Genomic DNA, 15051 nt, shown 5'->3' on the forward strand with positions numbered 1-15051 from the left:
TGCTAGCTTGCTGTTGCTGTTGTCCGTTAGTTCTTAGGAAAAATCCTAGTGGTCCCTTTCTCTAAGCCATAGGCTGACTGCCTTGTTGTTGGTTGTTTTTCCAGAGATTTCGTCACCCCTAGTTGTAAGTGTTTGAAAAAGGATTGGTTTTGACAAAGTAGATTGATTGAGTATTTCGTGGACACTCCTCAACAGAATGCGATTCTTCACATGTAACACAACTGGTGCTTGTTTGATCTATCACATTAACTTGCCCACTTCGAGTTCCTGAATTGTTTATTGCGATACCTTGCAACAAATTTATCATCACATTCATCTGATTTTGCAATGATGTGATGGCACCATTACTTGCATTACCTTCTTTGGGTTTTGCTCTTTGATCACTTTCTTGTCAATCTTCATGGTTTTTCAAGATGCGATCAAGAATGTTCCTTGCCTCATCATATTTTTGTCCAGCAGACCTCCTGTTGCTGCCGCATTGGCAGCTGTCTGCGATGCAGAATTGAGTCCATGATAGAAAATCTCCATTTGGAGAAAATCTAACAATCCATTGTGTGGGCAGTCGCGTACTAGTTTCTTGAATCTGCCCATGTGTCACTGAGCGATTCATCTTCTTCTTGTTCAACTTTGGTGATCAATTTCCTCCTTCTGGCATTCTCTGTAGGAGGGAAATACTTCTTCATAAACTTTTCCACCACTTGCTCCAATGAAGTTATATCTCCTGGTTCAAGAGAGTAAGCCCATTTTCTTGCTTTATCGCATAGTGAAATTGGAAATAACGTGAGTCGAACCTCTTTTGGGGAAATATTAGGGAACACAAAAGTGTTACAAATTTCAATGAAGCTTCATAGATGGGCGTGCGGATCTTCACCACGTCGTTCTCCAAACTGTCCTGCTGTTTGTATCATTTATAACATTACTGACTTCATCTTGGACCTTGATCCATCCATTGATCTCATGATTCCTGGGAGAAATCATACAAGTTTGGTGACTCATAGTCCTAGATGGGTCTATTGCGATCATTTGCCAGTAGGATAGGATTTGCCATTATGTTGTTTTCATTTGCTACTCGTTCTTCAGGTTGTTCAACCATTCTGTGAACTCTTCCTTGTCATTTACGTCTGTTTTTCTATCTTTTGCGAAAGGTTCTTTCGATCGATGGGTCGTAGTTGGGCTCAAGAGTATATCCTTCGCTCATGCGATGTTAGCTTCTTTCTCTACAGATGGAATGGCAATGCAACAAAGAGTCGAAAGCTACAAATGTTAGCGCAATCTATACCGTAGTCCCCGGCAACGACGCCAAAAATTTGATGCGTTGATTTATCATGCGATGGTGTGTGGATGTGATGATGTGTGGATGTGATGATCGTACAAGTTTTCTTAACAAAGCCCAAGTATAAGTCTTCTTAGGTTCTTGGTAAGTCCAGGGTCGAACACAGGGACTACTAAATAGATATGCGACAGACTCTCTGATTCTATTGCGATGGTGATAAAGAAGTAGATGGTGTTTTGATTTAGACTTTTCTATGCGATGGAGTTGAGCGCGGAGTGATGAAAGCGTAGTGTTATAACAAGTATGCGATGAAGGGGTTGAGAAGAGATTTAGCTAACATTTCTCAAGATTGTGTACAAGTCATGCGATCATGATATACATAAATATTAGCACTACATTTCTCAATGTATAATGCCACATTTCCTATTTTTAGGACGCATGCAATGTGTATGGAAAGCAGTAGATAGAACTTTTTTCTAAGTTTCTACTCTTGCATATGCGATCTAATCCGACTCTCTCAAGCCTAGATTCCATCTTTAGACTACTTTCTCAAGTACTTCCAAATGATGAATGACGCATATATAAGACAAGATGATCGCATAAAATGCATAGCTTAAGTCATGCTAGCTAAGTACTTCTCAACCCATTCACAAATTTAGTTACTCATGCATGGTGTGGAGAGACTGAACATAAATCAAAATGAAGTTTTCATTTTTGCAAATAAAGTGTTGAGTACGAAACAACAAATGGATTGAGAAATAAAAAACCAGGTAAGCAATGTCTTTCTTTCCGTGGCCTTTTACACTGCTCTTTATCACTTCATCTCTATTTTGATTTGCGGAGTATTGCTCTCACAAGGGTTGGACTTCTCTTCTTTGTATTGTTTTCTGACAGTCTCTCGATCTTGCGACTTCGCCTCGTCTCCTTTCTCTCTCTTCATTGACCCTCTGTCTCTTTGGTAGCATTGGGTATTTATAGATTTTAAGGTGAAGTAGCTCTTCTTACTAATGATTGCAATGATGGGTAGCATTAATTTCCCTACTCTGTTGTGCCGTCTGAAAGTCACCGAAAGTTCAATGTACTTGCAACAATAAGGTTTTTAATGGCTATCACTTGAATTTCGAAATTGACCGTTATCAACTTTACGTCCCATCATGATTTATAGCTATCGCCTTGATGCAATGTCTTTATGCGATCGCTTTTGAGAAACTTCTCACGATCACAAATTTAAGCGCGTTGTCATATTATGCCATTGGATCACAATTTCATATGCGCCATCGCATTGTACCTACATAGAATAGGCAAATTAACTGGTTTTATGCGATGAGCATCGGCGATCGCAATTCCTTTTAGTTTGGTGCTTTCAAACATAATATCACCTCTTTTACCATCGTTTTCTCTCATTGTTTTAGTAATTTGAGCTACAATAACTTGTATTTCTACCAGTTATCACATCACCAAATTTAAAACAATACTAGTCCTCAAGCATATACTAAAGGTTTTCTTTAAAATTTCAATCTCCTTCACCTGACCTAGGCTTCCTAAGGTGCCTTATTAAAATTGCTGAACTAATGTCTTCTTAATTTCTATCCTAATCTCTTCCTAAAATATTTCTAATCTTTAGGACCGCGATCTTAATCTTCAAAAAAATCTTTACTCATTTCTAGGGCATCGCATGATTTATTTCAAACTTTATGAAATTGGGGTGTTCAAATGATTTTAACCATCGCATGATTTAGATATTCATTTTGTGATCTTGCGCTGATCCGAATGCCCAACCTTTGTTTTGGTTTGTCCCCACAGGTGTCATGCGGACATCCAACTACGAGCAAGACACTCTTTTTCAGTCAAAACTCTTGCCCATCTCTCTATTTGGCAGCGGAGTTGCGATCACTTGGTTTCTGCATTGATCAGATTTCCACCTTCGTTTTGGCTTGCCCTCACAGATGTCATGCGGGCATCCAACTATGAGTAGGATCCGATCTCAACGTTATATAATTTTTTTTTTTTAAAATTGAAGTTTATAAAAATAACAAGGTTGAAAAGTACAAACATAATTAGTGGCGCCTGAATCTAATATCCAGGTAAGATGAGAATTTTCCACTATACATGTTTCAACAACTAGTAAATCATATTTACCTTGTTTATTCTTTTCTACTTTCTTTTCAGCCAGATATTTTGGGCAACAACGCTTCCAATGCCCAACCTTTCCACAATGGAAATATTTTCTCTTGGGAGTTTTGTCTTTGTTTTTCTTTGCAGCAGTTTCCTTTTTCCCTTTCCTTTTTTTTTTCATCTGTACGGTTTTATCTTTAGAAGAAGATGAAGGACCAGCTTTTTTATCATCAACGAGTTTCGTACCAGACGTAGATCCTTTGTAAAACTTTTTCGGTTTAGAAATAACATTTATTTTCTTTTCCTTGAGTTTCATCATCGATTGATAAGTTTGCAATTTAGTCAACAATGTTGTTAAGTTATAAGTGATTTTGTTCATGACAACATTTGTCCTAAACGACAGATAGCTCTTAGGAAGATATTCTAATATCATGCTCACTTGACTTGTTTTGTCTATCATAGTCCCGTGAGCCTCTGCGATGTTAAAATGAACCATCATATCGAGAACGTGTTCTCTTACGTTGGTCCCATCCTTCATACGTGTCACATACATATATTCGATGGCTTCATGTCTAATAGACGATAACGGTTGCCCGAACATCTCCTGGAATGATGCCATGATCTCACGAGCTGTGGGCATGACCTAATGTTTCTTGTTGAGCACATCAGATATACTCGCCAAGATATAGGCCCGAGCCTCTTCGTTTACCCTTACCCATCTATCATAAACATCCCGAACATTTTGGGTCGCCGTTGAACTGGGAACTGGAGGACACTCCTCTGTTAACATAAACCTCAAGTCATCTACTACTAATATTGTGTTGATATTTGATTTCCAATTCGAGTAACCCTCTTCCTTAAATTTGTCAGAAGAAAGTAGTTGTATAATCGAGTTTGACATTGCTGAAACATCTTAAACAAATTCTATTAAATATACATCTAAATCCATTTTAGAAAAACTAATAGAGTACCCAATAAATCTTTATTTATTTGCAACAATACTTAAGTGATTTAGAACAAGTGCTATCGTGGGCAGTCAAGAATTCATTTACAGAAGAATAACTTATATCCCAATAGTTCTTTTGGTTATCGTTTTCGGTCAAGATCTTTACTAACACTTAGTAATTCTTGTAAGTGTGACCCGCCATTTTCAGATCTTATAGAACGGTATGAATATGCCTCTGAGAGAGAAGACAATATCCAAGACGGAACTATAAGACCCTATTCATTTTACTGAAGCCTGGGTTGTTCCAAATCTTATGTTACAACCTTCCATAGGAATCTCACAGTTCAAAATAATGGAGGAGGCCGTAGGACAATGTTGACACATTTCCTTCACTCACTTACTATGAACCACTTCCCTCATTCACCTTGTTATTGACCCATGTAAACACTTTCCGTATGGAGCAGTCGAGGTAAAATCGACAAGAAGTTGAGCATGGATCTCACGGTGTGAACTCTTGAGGACGTGAGAGCTAATAACTATATATCAAATATATTGTTAATCTCCCGATGAAGTGTTCTAAATGTTTGGATAGTTTACTTGGGCATGACGGCTAATTTCATACAACCTAAGTCTAAGTGGTTTATCCAAATATAACTCTTGTAATTGGATTTAACCTATAACTTCTAGGTGATAAACCATTTTATTACCTTACATTGCTCATGCAAGCTCATGAAATTAGTTAACAACTCTCAATAGTTCGGTCATAATCCCCAGGTAGGAGATGTTCCGTAAACCATCACCTAAGTACCCCCAGCCTTGACAGGTTTATGAACCGATATGAGTTTGTAACCGTATTTTATAAGGCAACAATCTATTTTAACGTTTAAAATTAGTTATTAACCTAAGTGAGCATGCAACTGTTCTTTGTTATGGATTTTAAACATCTAACCAAGTTTATAACAACTTACAAAATTTAGACATGCTTAACATCCACAACATTCAACAAAGGTATCTAATATAACATTATATTAAGCATAACCCTAACATGCATACTATATATTATAACAATTATAACATACTGTCAATGCATTTAACATGCTGATGGAAAAATAGGCATGCGCAGCGGAAATGAGGACCAATTTTACTCTAATAGCACAAAAATAACATAAAACCCTAAATAAATTAATTAGGATTTTTTGAAATATTACCTTTGAAGCTCCCGAAACGCTTCTATCTCCGCCCGAACATGAACCGGATAACCACTAGAGCTGACCTACTATCCTCTGGACTCAGAACCGGGTCTTGGGACCCGATGGATGAAGAAATTGACAGAGAGAAAGAGATGGAAATAGGAGATGGATTTCTTTTTTTTTTTTTTTTTGGGTTGGGTTTGGGTTTTGATATTTCTAAAAAATGGTGATTTTTTCCAACACAATTTAGAAATTAATTTTGCCAAAATTGTCAAAAAAGTCCTCTATCCAAATGTAAAGCCAAAATTTATAGAAAAAACCATGCAAAAATTGCATGAAACAAATTCATAAAAACCAAACACATCAAAATCCACTATCTAAGTAGGCTTGATGTCTCCACTCTAAGCCAACACCTTGCCCACTATCTTGTTAGTGGAATTATCTAACAAAAATTTTGGATTTTCCCACTAACTTTAGTCAAAGGGCAAAATGGTCATTTTGTCAAAGTCAAATTTGACCGAAAACTCAACATTTTGATTTTTTATGATTTTTTTCGAGTTGACTAATTTTGACCTCCGAGCATGAATCCATATTCATTTTCTCGAAATTCAAGTCACATTTGAATATAAGGCCGGTCAAAGCTTGACTTTTCAAAGTCAAAAGTCAATTTTTTGACTTTTTACATCTTTGACCATTTCCATTATTTCCGAGCTTCTAAATATGATCGTATTCATATTCTTGATATTTAAATCACATTTAATCATTAAAGCTGTATCTCTAAACTGAAAATCGACCACTATATCACATATACTTGTCGGTTTCTCTCTCTTCACCTAATTCTACTAATTCGAATCATTCCATCATACTGTTATAAGTTTATTCCATATGAGCTAGTAGGGAAACCTAATGAACCTATAGATCATGGGCTCCAACGATCCGAGATTAGTTGGCTAAACCCTTTTAGACGGAGCTAATCAACATTCGTTAACTAAGACTGAACCATGAAATAGTCACTTTTGACGTTCTAAACACCGTTTTATGTATAAAACTGATTATTTCATTAATTGATGATCTAGGTAACTTAATCTTAATATTGAGCTAACTATGAACTCTTGTTCACTCGGAATTATCCTTAGATCTGTATAGGTGAGGGCAGCTCATTATTGCTAGCCCAATAAGCCTCCCATTTCAGGGGTAAGATCAGGTGGATAGCTGGGAACATAAGATGCAAGACGGAATTCACTCCTACCCGTTATAGGGATAGTAGATAGGTTGTTCCCTTTAGTACTGAATCCAGGTCTTGAACAAGGAGTCCCACCTTCTTCTTGGCCCGAGAGGGGTTCAGTTATAGGTTGGACCTTAAACTAATTGTTCATTAGAGGATAAGTGGAACTTAAGGAATAAGATGTAGTCTTGGCGGTAAAAGGGTTTTTATGACCTAGTCGAGATTACGATCAACCTGTGAAGGATTAGCTTACTAATCATGATTATATCATATGGACACAAATATATCTATAGTGAGAGGAGTGCAACTACGGGACTATAGTGGAATGACCCGTTAGTTAACGAATGTTGATTAGCTCCGTCTAAAAAAGTTTAGCCAGCTAATCTTGGATCGTTGGAACCCATGATCTATAGGTCCATTAGGTTTCCCTACTAGGGAATAAACTTAGAACAGTATGATAGAATGATTCGAATTGTTCGAATTAGATGAAGAGAGAGAAACCGACAAGTATATGTGATATAGTGGTCGGTTTTCAGTTTAGAGATACAACTTTAATGATTAAATGTGATTTAAATATCAAGAATATGAATACGTTCATATTCGGAAGCTCGGAAATAATGGAAATGGTTAAAGATGTAAAAAGTCAAAGAATTGACTTTTGACTTTGAAAAGTCAAACTTTGACTGGCCTTATATTCAATTGTGATTTGAATTTCGAGAAAATGAATACGGATTCATGCTCGGGAGATCAAAATTAGTCAACATGGAAAAAACCATAAAAAGTCAAAATGTTGACTTTTCGGTCAAAATTTGACTTTGACAAAATGACCATTTTGCCCTTTGACTAATTACACTAACAAGATGGTGGGCTAGGTGTTGGCTTATAGTGGAGACATCAAGCACACTTAGATAGTGGATTTTGAGGTGTTGGGTTTTTATGAATTTGTTTCATGCAATTTTTGCATGATTTTTTTCTATAAATTTGGGCTTTCAATTTGGATAGAGAACTTTTGACAATTTTTCCAAAATTAGTTTATAAATGGGCTGAAAAAAATAATCATTTTTTGAGAAATATCAAAACCCAAACCCAATAAAAAAAAAAAAATCCATCTCCTATTTCCATCTCTTTCTCTCTCTCCGTTTCTTCATCCATCGGATCCCACAACCCGGTTCTGAGTCCAGAGGGTTGTAAGTCAGCTCTAGTGGTTGTCTGGTTCGTGTTCGGGTGGAGATAGAAGCGTTTCGGGAGCTTCAAAAGTAATATTTCAAAAAAAAATCCTAATTAATTGATTTAGGGTTATATGTTATTTTTGTGCAATTAGAGTAAAATTGGTCCTTAATTCCACTGTGCATGCCTATTTTTCTATCATATGGTATCAAAGCATGTTTTAATTTTATTCAATTGCATGTAGTGGGTATCAATTTATTAGATAAAATTGAGATTGTAAACTAAAATAGTTTTTAGGTTTTGGCATTTAAATTAAGTTTTTTTTGTAGTATTAATTTGTAATTGCTCACATGTTTATGAGCATTAATGTATGGCAAAGGGTCTGTAAATTTGCTAGAGTTATTAGAGTTGAAATTAGGCTGTAATTGCTTGATTACGTGAAAGAGTACAGCTTTAAATTTGGAGAAAATTAGCTCATAGACCCGAAATTGCCACCAGACCCGAGACAATGCTCCCAGACTTGACTCGTTTCCTGGATCCGACTCGCGCGCTCCGCCCGCTCCAGTCGATCTACACTCCAGCGTCCGTTGACCGCCTCTGCAAGCGTTGACCAGCCGGTCCAGATGGTCTGGACCGGTTTTGTTGAGCCGGTTTGACCAGTTCAACCTGGTTTTTGGAGTTTTTGGGCCGGTTCGAGAGTTTTTTGGCTGGTTCGAGTTGATTCAAAAGTGTTTGAAGCTGGTACGAGAGCGATTTTTTGTACTACACCAAATTATTATTGTAATAATTTAGTTGTTGGCTTAATTTAAGAGCCAAAACCAATCTATTTTAGGGTGTTTAATTAATTATACATGTTGATGTATGTTTTAATTATTTTTTGAATCTTGTTGTACATATAGTATGCTATATAGATTTAAAATATCACCATAGGTTAACATGTACATGCATTTGATATATGTTATAATTGTTATAATGTATATAGTATGCATGTTAAGTTTTTTTTTTTTTTTTTTTTTAATATAAAGTGTTATATTAAAAGCATGATCATTGAGTATGGATATATGTTATAGATGTATGATTCTAGGGTTATAATGCTTATAATTTTTTTTTAATTGTTATAAAATAACCTAGACTTTAAAATCTATAACAAAGATAAAAGTTGCATGCTCACCTAGGATTAAATTGGTACAATTTTAATCGGCTTTTTTAAAGAGTTAGAATAGGTCGATTATTTGTTAAACAAAGAGTTATTTACTTACCCGGGGAGATCTTGTCTAAGGTTGGGGGTTCTTAAGATGACGGTTTACAGAATATCTCCTACCTGGAGATCAAATTGGCGTCTAAGTCAATCAACCCTAGTTTTAATGAGCATGCGTGAGAGATGTGAGGTAATAAAATTTGTTTATCACCTACACATCATAGGTTAAAATCCAGTATAAGAGTTATACATGGATCTATCACTTAGACTTAGGATATGTTTAATTTAGCCGAAATATATCTCTAAGTAGTGTACTTTATACCCTAAACCGTTATAGAACACTTCAGCTAAAGAGAAGTAGTGTACTTTTAGCTCTAGCGTCCCTAAGAGTTCACATCGTGAGGTCCATGTAGGGCTTTGGGCTGTGCTTAGGAGCATACTTCCTTTGGAGAGTGTTTGCATGGATCAATATCAAAGTGAATAGGGGAAGTAGTTCATAGTAAGTGGGTGAGGGGTATGTAATAACATTTCCCATGGTCTCTTCCATTAGGTCGCACCGTGGGATTCCTATAATGCGCCTGCATGTCTGCCCTAGAGCGACCTTTCCCTTTGGAGGGTTATATTATAGGATTCGAAACACCACGAACTCCAAATCTGGATAGGCTCTCTTAGATCAGTTTTCATATTGACTTCCCACTTTCGAGAGCATGTTGATTCTTGTCTTTGAAATCCAAAAATGGAAGGTTACACTTACAAGAATTACTAAGATGTTAGTATATTCTCGACCAAAGTAGCGATAACTAAAGTGCTATAAGAATAAAGAGTTATTCTGGGTTTAGCATCTAGTCAAGATTTTCTTGGTTCAAAAGAGGAATAACCGATTGCCCTTCGGTGGAGGTTACTCTAAACTTTTGAAATATCGTTGCAAAATATAATAATGAAGGGTACATTATTAGTTTTTGTTACTAAATTAGATATGTTTCTTTGTGATTATAGTTTTTCTAAAAGAATATGTTTATCTTTTTCAGCATGAATAACTTGATAATTCAACTCTTAGCTTCCGAGAAACTAAACGGCGATAATTATTCGGCATGGAAATCAAATCTAAACACAATACTGGTAGTTGATGATCTAAGATTTGTCTTAATTGAGGAATGTCCTCATGCCCCAGCCTCAAATGCTAACCGAACTGTTCGGGAAGCATCCGATCGATGGGTCAAAGCCAATGAAAAGGCCCATGTTTACATTCTTGCCAGCATGTCTGGATTTTTGGCAAAGAAACATGAATCCTTAGCTATGGCTAAAGAGATAATAGATTCATTAAGAGAAATGTTTGGGCAACCATCATGGTCCCTAGACACGAGGCAATTAAGCACATTTACACAAAGTAGATGAAGGAGGGGACCTCTACTAGAGAACATATCCTGGACATGATGATGCACTTCAATATCGCTGAAGTAAATGGCAGACCCATTGATGAGGCTAATCATATTAGCTTTATCTTACAATCTCTTCCGAAGAGTTTTATACCTTTTCAGACAAATACGTCTTTAAATAAGATAGAATTTAACCTCACTACCCTTCTTAATGAGCTCCAACGATTCCAAAACCTTACTTTAGGTAAGGGAAAGGAAGTGGAAGGAAATGTTGCTACCACTAAGAAAAAATTTATAAGAGGATCATCCTCTAAAAACAAAGCTGGACCCTCTAAAGCTCAAAACGGCACAAGGTAAATATGATTTACTGGTCGTTGAGACATGTTTAGTGGAATATGATACTTAAACATGAATACTAGATTCAGGAGCCACTAATCATATTTGTTTCTCGTTTCAGGAAACTAGTTCTTGGAAAAAGCTTGAAGAAGGTGAGATAACCCTCAAAGTTGGAACATGAGATGTTGTCTCAGCTGAAGCAGTGGGAGATCTAAAGTTGTTTTTTGAAGATAGGTATCTAGTACTTAAAGATGTTTTGTATGTACCTCTTATAAAGAGGAATTTGATATCTATCGCTTGTATTATAGAACAATTATATACAATATCTTTTAATATAAATGAAGTATTAATTTTTTGTAAAGGTATTCAAATTTGTTTTGCTACACTTGAAGACAACTTATATAAGTTAAGACCAACTAGAGCAAATTTTTGTTTAAAATACTGAAATGTTTAGAACATTAGAAACTCAGAATAAAAAAAACAAAAGGTTTCTTCCAATGCCTATCTATGGCACCTAAGACTTGGTCACATAAATCTTAATAAGATTGGGAGATTGGTCAAGAGTGGACTTTTAAGTCAGTTAGAAGATAACTCTTTACCTCTATGTGAATCTTGTCTTGAAGGAAAGATGACCAAGAGATTTTTTTTCAGGAAAAGGTCTCAGAGCCAAAGAAAATGAGATCAAGCCGGTAAAGTATAGATTTTTAAGGCTCGACTTGTGGTAAAGGGTAGAGAGAAGAAGTGGACTATGAAGAAACTTTCTCTCCCATTGCCATGTTAAAGTCGATAAGAATACTCTTATCCATTGCAACTTTTTATAACTATGAAATTTGGCAAATGGATGTCAAGACAGCCTTTTTGCATGGCAATCTTGAAAAGAGTATCTATATGGTTCAACTAGAGGGGTTTATAGTTCAGGGTCAAGACCAAAAGGTTTGTAAGCTTGAGAAATCCATTTATGGATTAAAACAAGCTTCTAGATCTTGAAATATAAGGTTTGATACTTCAATAAAATCTTATGGCTTTGAACATAATGTTGACGAGCCTTGTGTTTACAAAAAGATCATTAATTCTATTGTAGTGTTGTTGGTTTTATATGTCGATGATATTCTACTCATTAGGAATGATGTAGGATATCTTACTGATGTTAAACAATGGCTAGATACACAATTCTAAATGAAAGATTTAGGAAATGCGCAGTATATTCTTGGGATCCAAATTGTTCGAAATCGCAAGAACAGGACACTAGCCATGTCTCAAGCATCTTATATAGACAAAAGGTTGTCTAAATATAAAATGCAAAATTCCAAAAAGGGTCTGTTGCCTTTCAGACATGGAATTCATCTGTCAAATGAACAATGTCCTAAGACACCTCAAGAAGTTGAGGATATGAGAAATATTCCCTATGCTTCCGCTGTTGGAAGCCTGATGTATGCAATATTATGTACTAGACCTGACATATGCTACTCAGTAGGGATCGTCAATAGGTACCAGTCTAATCTTGGACGTGATCATTGGACTACTATTAAGAACATCTTAAAGTATATCAGGAGAACTAGGAACTACATGCTCGTGTATCATGCTAAGGATCTGATCCTTACTGGATACACTGACTCTGATTTCCAAACTGATAAAAATGCTAGAAAGTCTACATCTGGATCAGTGTTCACTCTTAACGGAGGAGCAGTAGTGTGGAGAAGCTTAAAATAGACATGTATAGCTGACTCCACAATGGAAGTTGAATACGTAGCTGCTTACGAAGCAGCAAAAGAAGCAGTATGGCTGAGGAAATTCTTGACAGATTTGGAAGTTATTCCAAATATGCATCTACCCATCACCTTGTATTGTGACAATAGCGGTGCAGTTGCAAATTCAAAAGAACCTTGAAGCCATAAACGGGGAAAATACATCGAATGCAAGTATCACCTTATTCGGGAAATCGTACATCGTGGTGACGTTGTAGTGACCCAGATACCTTCTGAGCAAAACATTACTGATCCTTTTACAAAAATCCTCACGGCTAAAGTTTTTGAGGGCCACCTATAGAGTTTAGGTCTATGGTGTTTTGTAAACTAGGACAAGTGGGAGAACTTTTGGGTATATGCCCTAGTTTATTGTATTCATATGTTTATTGTACTCATATGTAATATTAATTTCTCACAGTTAAATTCAACATCATTTGATCCTACTAGAAGTTTTAGTCCAAGTGGGAGTTTGTTGAATTTTATGTCCTAAAACTCGTAGTTTGTAATATCATATTCTTATTCAATAAAGCTGTTATTGAAAATCTTAGTAAAATTAAATTCTGTATTCATGAATCCAATAAACTAAGGATCCGAGGCTATTAAGTTTCAGTTTGAACTTTATGTAGTGACATAAATGTGGATCAAGTTCAAATATATAGCCAAAATGGTCTATAGTATATGAATAAGGTTGGACGCCTTATTCTGGGGACACTATAGATGCAACCCATTTTGTAGTTAGTACAAATGATGTGATCCTAAACCGTTCATGTGGAGGCATCCTATGTAAAGAGTTTACATAAGACTGAACCATGAAATAGTCACTTTTTACATTCTAAACGTCATTTTATGTATAAAACTGACTATTTCGTCATTTTATAAAGATCAACTGCTCTAATGCGTTGGACGCATGCGACCACAAATTATAGAATTTATGCTTAATAGACGCAATTTAACATATTTCATCAACGCAATCCAATATTGTTTAAGGATTTAGCACTATGATAATGTGCATTTCTGCCCGTTATCACACCCTCAAATTTAAACAATGCTTGTCCTCAAGCATAAACTAAGGATTCCTTTAGCAAGTTAGCCGCAAAGTTCTTTCCCTAGATTTCTCAAGGATACTTCGTTCAAATCCTATATGCCACAATTTCCTTAATTCTTATTCAAATCTCTTCTTAAAATACTCTAAGACTTAGGGATTGCAAGCTTATCTTTCAAAAAGACTTTACTGAATTCCGGAACATCGTATGATTTATTTCAAAAAGAAAAATTTTCACTGGGGTGTCAAATGATTTATCCTTGCACAAAAAAAATTTTCTTCATTGCTATTTTTTTCTGACCTTGCGCTGATCCGAGTGCCTTGCCTTCGTTTTGACTTGCCCCCACGGGTGTCATGCGGACATCCAACTACGAGCAATGCACTCTTTCTCAGACTAAACTCATACCAACTTGGCAGTGGAGTTATGGTCATTTATTTATGCGTTGATCCTGGTAACTTACTTTCGTTTTGGCTTGCCCCCACGCGTGTCATGCAGACATCCAACTACGGGTAAAGGCATTTCACAAATTAACTTATATCAACATGGGTTTTCCATTGCATTGACAGTGGAGTTGTTATTCAATTGTTTTTTTTAGAGAAAGAATAGAAAATAGCAAGGTCGAAAATAAATACCTCACCCCCAAATTTAAAATACGGCAATGTCCTCATTGCCAAAAGAAATTAAAATAAGTCATGCAATGGGCATAGAATGTGTTGTAAAGAGAGTTTGATAGAAGGCTAGCAAACTCCTAACTTCTAGAAATATTTTATGAAGTGACTATCTTAAGATTTAAGTTGACTCTAGTATAGACGAAAGAGATAGAAGCATATTTTTCATCATTGAAATCATACTTGGTGAAGAACAACATGCGGTAAACTACTAAATTTATCTACTCGGCAAATGATTGCGGTAATCAGGGAGGATGTAGTGATAAAACTTTGAAAATTAAAATGCAATGTGATAGCGCAAAATTTGAAATAAAGATAAGGAAGAATACAGTCCCAAATTTTGCACTGTCGCCCGCATTGAGTATTGATGCATCCATCCCTGCGGCAATCTTTGCTGCTGTGGATTGCGGTGATGGAATCCGAATATTTGCTTCTTCTTGTAGTATCTCCATAATCCTGTGCCTTAATCCTTGTTAACAAACAAAGAGAGGGTCAAATGATTTCCAAACAAAACAACAAGTATTTCTTTTTTTTTTTTTTTCTTTTTTTTAGAGAACGGTAAGTGAAATACAGATAGTAGTCACGTGATGAAGATTTAAATGTTCAAGAGTTGAGTAAGGGATAGTCTGGGTTTTTCAACTTTCTGGAGGCTGTTTCTGGCTGAAAATCTCCTCCGCAATATGCTTGTATCCGTTGTCCATTAACTTTAAATGTTTGACTACTGTCCTCAGTGATTAGTTGCATCGCATCATGTGGAAATACCTCTTTG

At 36.0% G+C, this 15051-nt stretch overlaps 1 pseudogene; it reads left to right on the forward strand.

Moving 5' to 3' along the window:
• Window positions 1–12077: 12077 nt before the first annotated feature.
• On the forward strand, window positions 12078–12872 carry LOC150038737 (secreted RxLR effector protein 161 pseudogene; annotated as a pseudogene).
• Window positions 12873–15051: the final 2179 nt, after the last annotated feature.

This window comes from Benincasa hispida, chromosome 1, assembly GCF_027475165.1.
Source record: "Benincasa hispida cultivar pf3 chromosome 1, pf3_genome.v1.1, whole genome shotgun sequence".
Lineage (NCBI taxonomy): Eukaryota > Viridiplantae > Streptophyta > Magnoliopsida > Cucurbitales > Cucurbitaceae > Benincasa > Benincasa hispida.